The sequence below is a fragment of the Eublepharis macularius genome, chromosome 9 (genome assembly GCF_028583425.1).
Source record: "Eublepharis macularius isolate TG4126 chromosome 9, MPM_Emac_v1.0, whole genome shotgun sequence".
NCBI classification, from domain to species: Eukaryota; Metazoa; Chordata; class Lepidosauria; order Squamata; family Eublepharidae; genus Eublepharis; species Eublepharis macularius.
In genome coordinates this window covers 71769237-71781662 of record NC_072798.1, presented here as the reverse complement: position 1 = coordinate 71781662, position 12426 = coordinate 71769237, and positions in this window count along the sequence as shown.

Sequence of the window (12426 nt, the reverse complement as noted above, 5' to 3'; positions counted from 1 at the left end):
GACAGATCTTCTAGGACAGTTTGGGAAAAGTAAAGAAAAAGAAGAGGAAAACCTGTAATATAGATTTTTTCATGTGGAGAATGAGAATAAAGAGTGGTAATGAACACAGTTCTTATATTGAAGCAGCTTCAAGACATCAGGAGGATGAATGCAAAGTTTCATTAGTCTATAACAACATCAACAACATTTGATTTATATTCTGCCCTTCAAGACAATGCCCACTCAAAGTGGTTTACAAAGTATTTCATTTTTATCCCTACAACAATCAACCTGTGAGGTGGATGTGCTGAGAGAACTCTGGAAGAGCTGTGACTGACCCAAGGCCACCCAGCTGCTTCAAGGGGAGGAGTGGGGAATCTACATATGTATTTATTACATTAGATGAGGACTAGCTGCACCTAGCTCCTATGCTAGTGTATCCCTACAGTACTATAGCAAACTGACCAATCATGCGTGGAAGGGCTCATTGTATACTTTTTGGGGCTAGGTTTCCATTTTCTGGAAGTCTTTGGAACCAGTACCCCTTTTCTTATCATGGCCTTAGTATTTGTCAGTTAATTGGAGTCAGTCTTCTATTCCAAAAAGAGCATCTCATTATTTTAGGCAATTAGTTGCAACACTTGGAAAGCTGTTCCATTGTGAGAAAAAATAGATTTCCTTCATAATGTGACTCTATTTCATTTTTTTTTCAAACTTAAAATGCCCAAAGCTTGTTTTCAGGACTCTCTATGCAAACAAAACTGAATAACAGCTTCAGAACTACAGTGTAAAAACTTCTATTGTTTATAAATCTGTAAGCCTCCATTTTTATTAATAAAGATGCACCAGCAGTCAAAACAATTTTCTATAAAAGGTCATTTGGAATGTCCCTCCATTTTTCAACGTTTTACAATTCAAAAATTCAAGGTAGCAGAAAATATCTCTAACCAAGTCCTTAGTGTCAATACAAGTACGAGGAATCCAGTCAGAGTTAACACAGTTCAATCTCATTTGTCTAGGTAGAAAAAAAATAAAAGAATTGATTCTTTGTTGTTATTGAAATCAATCATACTTCAAGATAATTGTGTGTGCTCTTACTAGATGGTAAATCCCATTGGTCAATGTTTCCACTGGTCCTCATAGTTCATTAATTTATTTGAATGAAATAGATATAGAGGCATAAACTCAAAGAGTTTACAAATTTTGAAGTCATGAGTGTGGTGAGATGAACAGCATGTTGATTTAGGATAGGTAAGGGATAAATCTCCAGTCACTGAAAAACATACTGAATTACTGTCAGTCATATCTTCTGTGCCTAAACCTACGTCTCCTAATTCTTGGGAGAATAAAATGGGATGAACCTTGTATATCCTGCATTTCTTGAGGGGAAAGTTTAGATACAAATAATTGATTAGTTGTTCAATAAAATAAATTAATAGAATTAAAATTGAAAAATGAAAAAAATAGAATGGGATTATTGAAGCTGTTGTTCCTTTGGTAACCAAATATAAAACCTAGTGTGAGATTTGTGATATATAATTAGAACATAATAGAGGGGATAAGAATAGTAGATGTAAAAAAAAAATCTTGTAGCACCTATTTTGTCTTTTGTTCTGAAAAGACATTCCAACCTTCACAGAAGCAGTTACAAAAACACATTCTTCAGCAGTATTGGCTTAACTACAATGACATAAAACATATTACTAACCTATCATATGAACTGAAGCATAAGTTCATACAGCACAAAAATTCCCATAGGCATATGTAAAACTATATTAATATCTGTATTAGGAAAGTGTGGGATATGATCTTCAGTTTTCTAAAGCACAATGTGTGAAATTATTTAGGAGAAAATCATATAGAAGCAGCAATTAGTGTAGACCTCCGTAAAACGTTAGAAGGTGAACAGCCCAGTGTCCCAGATAGCTCAGTGTTATTGATCACATATCCAGCTCTCAAGTATCTACGGTGGAGGTCTTGCTCTGTTCTGTGAAACCCCTTAAGAGGCATTAGCAATAATTTCATCTAGGGTCCTTATCCATGGAAAGCTACTGTTGTACACAGAGGAATAACCCCTCCTTGAAACTGTCTCCATCAAGCTATATAGGCCACACATACCTTATTTATTTCAATATGGGTTGCACTGGTTTTCCACTTTCAAGCAATAAACCTTGGCTGAGGGAAGGGGAAATGTATTTAGTGGAAAACATCATTAGCATCAGAAAATAATCATAGGCCCTCTGGCAGATTTTCCACTGCAACAAGAGTGCACTGGGCTGTGTGGCCTTGAATCGGTCCCAGAGCAATGTATTGTTTTTTAGTGTTAGCAAGCTCTTAGGTTGTCGGTATTTGTTCAGCCAAGTATGAAGTTTACTCTGAATAGTATAACAGAAGATTTACAATACAAGTGGAAGCAGCTGGCTCAAACAAATGGCAGAGGGGGAGAGTTAATTCCCTGAACCAATCCACATAAAAGGCTGTGCATTTGTATTGCTTGGAGTCTACATGTGAAGAATCTCTTATAAATGTAACACCTAAAAAATTGTACCTGAGATACTGTAATAAAATGTTAGGTCACCCTATTTAATTTCCCCTTTCCTTCAAAATACCTACCGTAGCTGAAATGTTAACATTTTAAAACAGATATTATTATGAATTATTGCAATGTAATCATTTACTTTCTTTCGTATATGTACTCATTAAGGACTTAAGTGGGGTCTTTTAAAAAAAGAAAAAAAGAAACTGCTTTGGAGTCACTTTGGTTCTATTAAGTGTTTTTAAAAGATTAAAAGCAGAAGTTCTGCTTTCTGAATACAAAAGAGAGGCCTTGCCAAAGAAGCCAAGAACAATTTCAGACATGGGAAATGCTGGCAAATTATTCTGTCTAGAACCAAAAGGGAAGCTTATATTTATGGCACCTGATTTATTTGTTTGATATACAACATGTGCTGGGCTTTATAATTTTTAAGGTGTGTGAATAGGGTCACATTAGATATTACAGGCATGGTGAGGCTATGATTTACAAGACTTCATATTGTGCCTATTGACCTTCTCAATAAGAAAGGTTAGTGGTTGTAAAAGCACTGAAAAATTAAACTCGTTGGAGTCGATTTAATGTGGTATAAACTCTTTAACAACCAGAAAAATAGACATATTGGCTTCTCTATCTGCATATGATCTTCTACTTGTACAAAAAAATTAATACAAATTGTATCAGCTGTCTTTCTTCTGCAAAGAATGTGTGTCTTCTTCCAAAGAGCTGCTTCACCCTGAAAAGAAAGAATGTCTATGTGGTGTTGGCTTGGAAGTTGTAGACTCAAAAGGACAAAAAAAAAGAAGGAAAGAGAAAGGAAGGAAGAAACCATGTAATAGTGTCATTACTTTCTTCTTCACATCTTTCTCCTTTTAAAATCTCCAGGCTATGAATTAGGATCCACATCTTTTTCTGTGTGTGTATGGGTAAACACATTCATCTATTCCACAGCAAAACCCGTACTTGCAGATGTACAGTTGGAAATAATCAATATCTAGGCCTCAGAGCTGGGCAATGTTTCATGTTAACGCAGTTACCATGAAACTGATAGGCTGGGGACAAGAAATCTCTTTTAATTATCAGAACAATATGCCATGAATATTGCTGACAGTGCTACTGGAATACCAAGTAAAATAAACACACAGAGAAAGGGTTTCCTTTTTTAAAAAAATCCTATCAAACTGGCTATTTAATTATAATTTCTTTTCATTGTTGTCCAACAATAACATTACAGATTACTAACAATCTGGGTTACACGTCCAATGTAGTAAGTTACTACTTTGACAATAGTCTGATTCTCCTTTAGACTGACTAGCTTCATTTTGCTATATTTCTAAATTCAGGTTTGTGTGTGTGTGTTTAGAAAGGTGTTACAAAGCAAAGAGAGTATTATTCATCTTTTTCTCTGCAGCCCATATATTTTCAAAGAAATTCCAGCCCAGTTTGAATCCTTGGAAACCTGAACAGCCCCCAGATCAATAAGTAAAGGGCATGGCAATGCAAGTGGGAAAGGTCCTATAACTTTCTCAATATGTATCTACATCTGCAAGCTAAATATAGAGCCTTTTGTGTTTGCTTTCTAAGGTATTATAACTCGCTGAAACCTCTCAGGAAAGCAGCCAGAATGATCCTTCCTTGCAGATCAGGTCAAAGATTAAAGAGGAACAGCAGGAGAAGAGCATCTCTAAGAAACAGTTATTTTAAAAGTGCTTTCGTATCACCTACCATATGGTTTACAAAGATAGAGGATTTCTAATCATTTACTGGGGCAGATCATGTTAGACCCCACTGATGTATCATGGGTCGTTACAATGCATTAGTCTCGTAGAAGGTCACACAAAGAGAGGTACATTTCCTTACCTAGGTGATTTTTTTTTAAGGCCACCAATGAGGAACAATATTTAGGGCATTTCAACAGTGCTTTGGTATTTGCAATAATATACCACCTCAGTAACATCATGCAGAGTTCTGACAAGCTTCTATATTTCAGATTTCCAAATGTTTTTGTCAGAACAAAAGAAAACCTGTCATCCTGCCATATCACTGGGCCAAGAAACCACTGCCAGGTTTGTTCAGTCTTTTGAGTCAAGATGATAAAGAAAAAGAAAGTGTGCTAGTTTGCTAGCCTTGCAGAATAGCTCGTCATATCTAGAGTTTCAGCTATCTGGTTTTCTGTTATTAAGAGGGAAGAGAGTGGTATTTTGTAATCACTTCCCAGATGATATTTCTGCCGATCAATATAACCTTGCAGCATAGCTATTTATTTTATTTATTTGTTTAACAAAATATTCTATCCTGCCTTTCTGCCCTCACAAGGGCCACCGAGGCAGCTAACAAAGTAGAATGTCTATAATAAAAGCACATTTTAAAATGATTAAAACCAACCCCCCCACCCCCGCGCACCATTAAAACAATTCAAACCAAAGCTAAAATGAATACAAAAACATAAAAACAGTCAGGAAGGAGGGATCACTGAGGGAACACCAAATGGTGGAAGATGGCAATAGAAGGGCACAGAGGAATCTCTCTGAGGAAAGACTTATAGAGTTCTGGTGCCACTACTGAGAAGGCCCTCTCCTGGCCTGACAGCCCCATAACCTTTGGGGGGCAGCCGAAGAAGGGCCTCTGAGGATGACCAGAGTGGTTGGGCAGGTTCATAAGGGAGTAGGTGGTCCTTCGGGTATGTTAGTCCTGAACCATATACAGCTTTAAAAGTCAGTACCAGCAACTTCATTTGCACCCAGAATCTAACTGGGAACTAGTGTAGATGGGCCAAGACTGGAGTGATATGGTCCCTATGACTACTGTCAACATCCTGGCAGTAGCATTCTGCACCAATTGAAGTTTCCAAACTCTTCTCAAGGACAGCTCTATGTAGAGCACATTTCAGTAAGTAAGCACCGCAGTAGCAAAAACAGAATTGTGATACTGGATTTGACCAATTGTTCAACTGGTTCAACATTTTGTTTATCAACAAGGACCAAACTCAGCAAGCAGAGAGCTCCATTTTTTGTATTCGGAGAACACTGGCCATTTCCCCAAGTCCTTAAAATAGCTCAACGCTCACCAAACGCTAGCAGCTTCCTCGTGCTATTTCAGATATCACCCAGAGGCAGGCAGTGATGATTTTGTTTTCGTTTCCAAAAATGAAATCACCACCACTGCCTGCATCTGGCTGATAAACTATACAAACTGCAAAATTATCATTTTTAGACATTTTTATCAAATTTTTTACCAAAGTGAAAGTGCTTATATATAATAAATGATGTATACAATTACATTCGCAATGGTAGTAAATCCAGCAAAGAGCATAATATGGCACAATTAATAACAATCAGTCATAATACCATTAACAGTCCAACTGGTGAAAAGTCATGTATAAGTAGTAAGTATTTCTTGAATTAACAAATTATTCTTCATTTCCTGAGGTAGATGTTTTCAAAGAGCCGACCACTTCTCAGATGGAAGGGTATTGGAGCTGAATCTTTCTTCAAAGAACAGCCAATGTGTTTTTGCCAGCAGATTTTCAATTCCTGTTTCGTACCAAAATTTCCTCACAGGCATAACTTTTATACATGGTCGTTAACAATGACAGCATTGTTAATTAATTCAAGAAATACTTCCTACTTATACATGACTTTTCACCAGTTGGACTGTTAATGGTATTATGACTGATTATTATTAATTGTGCCCAGGGCCGACTTGCCCATTGAGGCCAGGTAGACAGTGGCTTCAGGTGCAGGGTGCCGGAGGGAGCACCGGAGGAGGCACGGGGGCATGAGTGCTCGCCACAGAGCTGTAGCCTCCTAACCCTCCTGCCCCACCCCGCGCTGCTGCCGCTGCCAGCACACACACCCAGCTGGGCGTAGCAGCCGCAGGCAGGCATCTGCGGCGGCGCAAGCAACCGAGCGGGAGAGCTCGGAGGCCACCCGCACACCATCATAGCCGCTTGCTGAAGTGATTGGGCCGGTGGCGGCACATGCGCTCCCGTGATGATGTCACGCATGATGTCATCACGCAGGCTGGTGCGCCCGCGTGCCCACGCACCCGTGCGCCCACGTGCAAACGCTGAAAACCCTGGCGCTGCCCGATTGTGCCATATTATGGTCTTTGCTGGATTTACTACCGTTGCAAATGTAATTGTATGCATCATTTAAAAATTTTGATTAAAATTTCCAAAAATTTTGATAATTTTGCGGTTTGTATAGTTTACCTCCAGTATTTGTGGTAATATATTGCTTTGCTTTGTGGAGGTGCCCCAGTTGGCTAGGTGCATCTGGGTGATGTCAGAAATAGCGTGAGGAAGCCGCTAGCGTTTGGTGAGTGTTGCGCTATTTTAAGGACATGGGGAAATGGCCACTGTCACTGAAAGTGGATTGACTGGCAAGGCAGGTATCACCCAATAAACTCTTCTCCATTATTTAGTGCAGAAAACTATTTTTGCAGCAAGGAATAATTTCAAATACTTCGTCCCTGCTGTTTCAAACTGAACATTTCACTGCTCTTTGAGCAAACTGAACCCACGAGTCTTTACATTTATCGGGTTTTTTTAATTTCCTCTGTTTTTGTTCATAAAATGTATGTTAAGTTTCTTTGTGCATCAGTAAATCAGCATTATTCTTTATATATATATATAGTACATATAAGTGACAAAGGGGTAGTGTATAAATTGCATATAAAACCCATACATAGTATACACAAACCAATATATGAAACCACCAAGAAAAAGTGGAGAACTAAAAACACTAGAAAAATGTAAATGAATATAAAAATACATGAAACAGGGAACATTCACTCATCTTTAGCCATGACAACTTCTACAGACAGTGTAAGCAGGAAGACTGTGGCTAAATGAGAGAGAGCACATACTTTGCATGCATGGTCCAACCTGTGGACACTGCTGCCATTTTAGGTATGAACTCTGGCCATTTAAAAAAGGCGCAAGAACCAGCTCTTGATCAAGCCTGGAGAACAGTGGGACCAGGCACCTCCTGCCTTTTCAGTGGCTATTTCGGCACTTGAAAAGATGCAAGGTGGGGGGGACAAGAGCACCTAGTCCTATTGTGCTGTGGGCCCAGTCAGGATCAAGCCCTCACAGCATTTTTAAATGCCCTGTGCTCACATCTAAAATGGCTTCATCGTCCACGTGTCTGATGCCATACCATCTCATTTGGCCTTCAGGTAGAACGTGTTGTGAAAGCCATTCTCAGCCAGAGGCCTAGAAGAATCACGGCCAGTAAAAAGTATGTGGACAAATGCCTGACTCAGTTTAAGGTATGTTCAAGGCTTTCCAGAAGATGACCTGCCTGTATACTGTGGGAAGAAATGCTTATTTTGTTTATTTTAAACCTGTGCATTTTACTTTTGATAATCACAGAATTATTATTTTTGACTCTTCATACTTTAATGGCTTCTTACACTTCTCTTGTATTCTTGTGAGAGGCTCAGCTATTCTTGCTATGCAAGGTTGGGGTTGCACCTTTCCTCATGTTGTCCTAGATGACTGCTTTGTGGCCCTAGATAGGAAGGGGGTTGTAGGCACCCATATCTTCCTTCTTCTCGTATCTCTGTCCACCTCTGCCTAGACTGGGTTGCTAGAATTCCTTGGCCTTTTCCCTGGCTCATTTGATGTAAGCATGGCAAGCCACACATGCTTTGTTGGAATTCCTGATGTCTTGTGAGAGCTGCCATTCTCTCTAGGGCCAGAAACCATCATCATTGCAGCCACACTTCCTATTCCTTGCATCCTACCTGGCTGACTGCACATGCTCAGCTGATGTGGTGACCCATTAGAGACCTGCTTCAGTGTGGTGACCTCTCCCTCTTCTTGGAGCCATCACAATTTGGTAGTGAAGAAACACAACTCCCTCTCAGTCATCCTTTTAAACATTCAAATTAGGTTAAATATTATCAGTTAATTGATTGTGTATTATTATTGGTGTAGTAGTTGGATAATCAGATTAGGATCTAGGAGATCCAGGTTCATATCCCCACTCTGCCATGGATGCTTGCTTGGGGAATTTGGGCCAGTCACACACTCTGAGCCTAACCTACATTACAGGGTTCTTGAGGGGATAAAATAGAGAAGGGGAGAATGCTGTAAACCATTTTGGGCCCTCTTTGGGGAGAAAGTGACAACATAAATGAAGTAAGTAAATAAAATATTATCATTCTCAGTGCTGGCCTGCAATTGCCTTCACTTTGCACATTTAGATTATTTTATACAAGGTGTATGAAAATGGTAAAACTAGATGCTCACAAATGACAGTGAAATTTGGCCTATACATTAAAAGCCCATTCCAGATTAAATTAAGTATTTATTTATGTGGCAAAGATTTGTTTGAGTTAAAGCCTGCTATTGAAATCAATGCAGTATAAAATTCCTTAACATTCCCTTCTAGAGATGGGCACGAAACGAACCATGGAACAAAATTCCGAACGGAATGGCTGGTTCGTTTTCAAAGAAATGCGTTCCGTGAGTCCGCGTTTTTATGGAACAAATGACTTTTCCTACTGTTCCATTCCATTCCATTGCTGGTTCAGGAAGCCAGACACTTTGTGCCATTCAATCCATCACCCAGGCAACAGTGGCAGTCTTTTGGTTGCCCCCAATCTGAGGCCTCCACGCTTGATTGGCAGCTGTCCCTGTGAACTAGAGAGCTCCCAATCTGGCCCATCCAGCCAAGAAAAGGACCAGCCCCTAAAGTAGCTGCCAGCAGACACTCCAGTTTTTGCCACTGTGAAGAGAAAATGACAGGAAAGGGGGGACCCATGGATCATGCCTTTCCTGGGGTTCAATCTCTCTGAAACTTGGGGGGGTCTTTAGAGGACAGAGAAGACTATGTCCCTTTCAAATTTGATGGGTATTGGACATTGGGAAGGTCAGTTTGTAGCCCCTCAAAGTAGCTTCCAGCAGACACTCCAGTTTTTGCCATAACTAGGGGGGTGCCCTACCAGTCCCATGAAGTTCCCTCTTCTTGCATAGAATTGGCCTCAGTGCCAAGTTGTGCACAGTTCATACATATTCAGGGAGGGGGGAGTCTAGGCAACACTGGCTCCAGTGCACCTTCCTTCTGCTATTGATTACCTCTTAGTCTTCCTTTTCAACATGTTCACAGTCTTTTGGTGCACCATCTTGCATTGTAACCAATATGCTGTCCAGATTCTTACAGGTGTCCCCCCACAGGTGCCCCCCATGATACCTATGCAAATGCAAGTATTCATTTTAAATGTTGGGGATATCCCAAACAAGATTTTTTTTAAAGCTACCACCTGGACCCCATTGTAAATCTCTACCCTGAAGATATTTGTATCAGTAGAATGGGACATCCTTAACTTCTTCTGCAGCCTGAATAGCTGCTCGTGGGGTGTGATAGGGAAATGGACCTTGGAAACTGCATGAAAGACAAGGTGGATATCTGCAGTGGGAAGGGGAATCAATGTGATGTAGTGGTTAGAGTGACATGGTAGGATGGGGAGGGGAGTACTTGACTTTAGACCATTCTGTTAGGAAGCTCACGGGTTGAACTTTGACCAATCAATCTCAGGGTTATTGTGAGGATAAAATTGGAAGGGAAGAATGTTGCAGAAAGGAAGGTACAAAAGTCTAATATAAAAGGATCACAATATGGATAGTAGTGCTGGGACACAATTCTGCTTGAGACATGGAGAACTTTCATGCAAACTAATAGTTCCTCTTGGGGCATAGCAGCCAGAAGAAAGAGAGAGATGAATTTTTGAGTTTGTTGAGCACTGGATTATGTCCAGGCTTCACTGAGGTAAACTTGGAAGTCAGTAACTATTGCTGGAAATTATCTTTCTTTGTTTTTATTGTGAGCAATCATGTAAAGCAATACCTGAATGACCCCCACGCCTTCTATGGACCAGTATGCTACTTCCATGTCTCTCGTCAGTTCGTTCTCCTCACTATTTTATCTGTCAGAGAGGTTTATTTGTCTACAGCCTTGTTCAAAACTTTTTCAATCACTACCTTGGTTTGAGGGACAATTTGCTATAGAAGGTCTTTACTAGCTTTCCAAAAAGCATACAAGGCCGTACTTTTTCAAAGGGCTTTCTGATGAAATTGCTGACTGAAAGAGATTTCATTTTGCTTCTGACTACATTGTGCTTTAGGCAGCCTTGATATTTGATTGAGCCGGCATGGTTAGAAGTCTGCATCTTGTCTGCATATATCATGGTTTTAATATTTGTTATGCCTATACACATTCTTGTTTGTGAGCTGTCTTGAATCTTTTCTGGGAAAGGAGTAGAACTATTTTAATACATATCAGTTTTTTTAAAAAATAACTAAGTTTTACAGGTAGCTTCAGAAATGCACTGATGCCCAAGTAGTGTTTGAAGAAGTTATGCTCTTGAAAAGAAAAAAAAGATAAAGATTTGGAGACCAAATTATATTCATGCAGCCCATGGCAGCTGAAATAGTCCTGCTGATTTACTATGTAATTTTCAACAATACCAAAATCAAAACTGTCACGATATAATTATTCACTGCATTGAGAAATTGTTATCAATTCCATGAGAGGTAAATATATTTTATTAAAAATGCTTTGAGTATAATTTCAGCAGTTAATCAAGTCCTTTCTGGGTTATACAGCCCCTAGTAACTTCTTTTGGCCTACTTATATCACTGAAAATATGGGTATAACAGCACCTTTAACAATAAAAAATCATCTAGGTCAAATGTTAAATAGAAGAAAAACTGTAAATGATGACTTGCATTACATACGAGAATGGTACTCCATAATTACTAGTAATATTGGGAATAAGTGTGATTAACTGATGATTTCAGGCATCATTTCAGCTCAGAATCTCAATATGCTAACTAACAAAACTTCCCACATGTAAGTATTATAACTTTAACCTACAGCTACTGATACCTGATGTAGAGTATCAGTACTGGCAACCACCCAAGATCATGGACAGATATTTTCTGTGACATGAGTTAAGGCCCCCCGAAGCACACTCTGATGACTTTTTTAAAACAAAACATCTTGCCCGTGGATGTGTCTCATCATTTTTCTTGGATTCCATCTCTGAAGGCAGTCTGTCTTGCTACATGATGACAGCCAGTAAGGGAGCTAAGGTATAAACAAGGCATACTATAAACAGTGCGGAGGGTAGACGTAGGAGATAATGCTGTAAAAGCAAGATGATATCTACAATAATAGTTGAAGTGGACTACAATCCAATTCCACTATAAAGGCACCCCTGAACAGTTGCATTCTACTGGAGTTCTGATCTCTTTATAAAAATATCCTCCTCAACATTTCTGTTTTGCAAATTCTGTGAAATGATAGAAGGGGGGCGAGGGCTTCCTGACCTTCTCAGACAAGCAATTCCCCATTCGACCACAGAGTATGCTCACCAATCAGCAGTTGCCGATCTTACCCATTTGCATGGCAGAACATTCAGAATATTGTACGTTGTGTCAGCCAGTAGGAAAGCAAGAAGTCATTGGCAGGATATTATAGAAGATCTCTATGTTTTATAGAAGATCTGTATGGTTTATAAATCCTGTTTCATTTTCATTGTAAAGAAACCTTACAGTTTTGGAAAAAGAATGTGTCACACTCACAACATTATTATTTGTTACACTAGCTATGGAATTTTAAAACTCTGTGTTCTGATAAATGGCAAACTGCATAGCTATGTACAAATGAATACATGCTGTACGAACTAGGGGCATACATCTAGACAATTTTTGTTGTGGTTTCATATCTGGGGCTGTTCAGTGAAATGTTGGACAAGATTGGTTAGTTTTCTGTTGGAAAGTCAGGGTCAAAATTCATTTGCTTATCATGATTCTGCGTGGCTGTTCTTTTCTCAGTGCACAGCTCTAGAAGACAGTCTGTTGGCATGAACAATCAACTTAGAAAGTGGGTAACAAAACCTTG